This window comes from Arachis stenosperma, chromosome 4 (assembly GCF_014773155.1).
Source record: "Arachis stenosperma cultivar V10309 chromosome 4, arast.V10309.gnm1.PFL2, whole genome shotgun sequence".
NCBI classification, from domain to species: Eukaryota; Viridiplantae; Streptophyta; class Magnoliopsida; order Fabales; family Fabaceae; genus Arachis; species Arachis stenosperma.
Window position 1 is genome coordinate 106702579 of NC_080380.1, and position 3307 is coordinate 106705885.

Genomic DNA, 3307 nt, shown 5'->3' on the forward strand with positions numbered 1-3307 from the left:
AAGAATTGTTCCATGAATTCAGGATGGGGCTCTAGATATTGCGCTTGGCCCTCCTGATTTTGGCCTTGTTGGATCTGCATGAGTTGATTCTGACCTTGTTGAGCCTGCATGAGTTGCTGAGATAATTCTTCAATTGATCTTTGCAATTGGCTCATATCTATGGCATCATAAGCTTGATTTCGTCCTTCCTCTCTTTGTGATCTCCTTTGTCTAGGAGCTACCACCCCTTCTTGATTTTCTTCTTCATTAATTCCCTCCATGCTCTTCTTGGTAATCCATTTTCCTACTTTCACTTTTGTTGTGTCCTCATCTTCAAAAATTACATTAGCTCTGTTACATAGCCTTTGGATGGTGCTTGGATGTCCAAGACCTTTTGACTTGCTTGTGCTATCGGCCATTTCTTGAATGCTGTCGGCTTTGAGCTGTGCAATATTGATCTCACCCCCATGCAAGATGCAGTATGTCAAGAGAGCTCGTTTGATTGTGACCCAAGAGGCATTTCCAGTAGGAAGAATAGATCTCCTCACTATTTCAAACCATCCTTTAGCCACAGGAGTAAGATTTGTCCTCCTTATGTGACTTGGAATCCCCTTTGAATCTCTTTCCCAATCTGTATTTTCCATGCATATCCCTTGCAGGATCTCATCAGGATTATTTTCCCGTTGCAATCTAGCCTCATAACTAAGCTCTGGATAGGTTATGGTTCTCAACTTGAGAGCTCTTGTGATAGCAGCTGGGCTAAAACTCACTTCAACCCCTCTGACATAACTTGTGTAGGGAGCACTATTTTTGTTTTCTTTTGCAGCATTTGCATAGAAATCCCTAATCATTACTGCACTGATGTCAGTCAGAGGAGCACACAAGAGTTCCCACCTTCTTTCTCTAGTAATTTGCCTCATGATGGGGTATTCTCCTTCCCTCAAATCAAGGCCTTTCTCATAGATGACATTCTTTGCCTTCATGAACCTATGATATCTCCCTTCATGGAATTGGGATCTAAATTTGGTTGCATCAAAGGTTGGAGGTTCGGTTATCATAGGCTCTTTCCCCGGCCTTCTTTGTGAGCTTGATGAGGCCATTGAGATTAAAGTGAAACGAAGGAAGAAGTGAGAGTAGAAGAAAAATGTGTTGTGTTTGGGGTGAACTTTGGTTCGGTTTTGATGTGTGAGGTAAGGGAATTATGTTGGCTTTGGAAGTGGAATAGAGTGTGGTTTCATATGAAAGTAGCTTGAATAGGAATGTGGATGCCGTGTTGATGCAACGGCTATTAATAGGCCATGTTTCCAAGCCTTTCAACAAAACCACAATGAATGAATGAGGAGGGGACCGTGAGTGTTCATGAAGGGCTGAGATTGGTTTGCTCATTCAAAGAATGCATGAGATGGACGGTTTGCATGCATGGTTGAGGCTTGACGAGGATCCTCCTCCCATTGGTTGCATGCACTTCGGTGTCCAATGTTGCATGCATGCAAATTTTGTTCCCTATGAGCACGTTCTCCTAGGCACATGTGACCTCCCTCACATAGCTCCTCCTAGCCGTGGCCCTTCCTTGAGTTTTGTCTTAATCTTTTTCTCCTGCAAGAATCAAGATAGCTAGCCTTAGATCATTAATATGGCCGTTGGCAATTAATTCGTATTTAATAGGAAAAGAATTATTTTGTTTTGTTTATTATTATAAAAATTTTTTTGGTCAATTATGCCCCTTAATTAAAGATGTTAAAAGTTGGTGAACACCAAACTTATCCTTTATTTAGGGGATGGCTTAGCAATTGCAAACCAATCTCACAATTGATGTATTTTAAAAAATATTGATGTATGATCCCTTATCTATATGGTTTTGAGTCCATGCTTGGAAAATGATCCTCTGAACCTTGTTGCATATGCAGACACCAAACTTAGTGTTTGGTCACATACTTTATCAAAAGACTTATGCATATGCTCTAAAAGACAATATTCTTCTTTGAACAATGAGCTTGGGTGTGCCTTAAGGTACACCAAACTTAGAAGTTTGCCATGTGCTTCAAAATGACATATGCATTTACCAGGCATGAAAATTCAAAATCATATTTAGAGGAATCATAGCTTATTAAATGAAAGAGAAGACAGAAATCTTAAACCATGGGTTGCCTCCCATGAAGCGCTCTTTTATTGTCATTAGCTTGACATTGACCTCCCTTTAAGGTGGTTGATGTTGGTGATGTCTCAGCTTGTCACCTCTCACTGTCAGCTTTCTCTGTGTGCTTTGATGCTCAATTTCCATATGCTCAAGGGAAAGAATTTGGTTGACAGTGTAATAATCTTCTGCTCCCTGCTGTTGGTATATTAATTGCACCTTATCACCCTTAGAAAATCCTTCAGTTGGGATTTTCTTATTCTTCCACCCCTTGTGAGCCTTTTTCTTGCTCTTCACCTTTTTCTTGCTTGTTGATCTTCCTTTCTTGACAGTTACCTGAGTTGTGATCCCTTCCTTCTTGCTGATCACCCCTGCTTCCTTGTGAATCCCCTTTTCTTCTTGTATATGTTTGTTTTTCTGTTCCGTTTCCTTTTCAGTTGATTGCTTTGGAAGGAGATCATCACTCATTCTGCTTGTTTCTTCATCCCTTTGTAATTCTGGGAAGACTTTCAGGATGATGCTCTCCTCATGCATCCTAAGGGTTAACTCTCCTTGCTCTATGTCCACAATGGCTCTAGTAGTGGCTAAAAATGGTCGACCAAGTATTATGGAATCATTTCCATTTTCTGAAGAATCCAGGATCACAAAGTCTGCCGGATAGATGAACTTGCCAACCTTAACTAAAAGGTTCTCAATCAGCCCCTTAGGATAGACTATTGATTGATCCACCAATTCCAAAGTCATCTCTGTTGGTTTCACCTCCTCTATGCCAAGCTTTTTCACTAGAGAATATGGGATTAGATTTATGCTTGCTCCTAGATCGCACATCCCTTTGTTAATGAACAGGTTTCCAATAGTGCATGGTAAGAAGAAACCTCCAGGGTCCTCAAGCTTGGGAGGGAGTCCCTTTTTAATGAGTGCACTGCATTCCTCACTAAGCATCACCGTTTCCTTCTCATTCCAATCTCTTTTCTTGTTGATGAGCTCCTTTAAGAACTTGGCATACAGGGGCATTTGTTCCAAAGCCTCTGCCAAAGGTATGTTAATTTCCAACTTCTTGAAAGTCTCAAGAAATTTGTGGAAATGCTGGTCCTTTGTTTCCTTGTGAAATCTTTGTGGATAAGGTAGTAGTGGTGTTGAGCTCTTCTCCACTTGATGTTGTTTTGGAGTTGGTTCCTCCAAGATCTTCTTTCC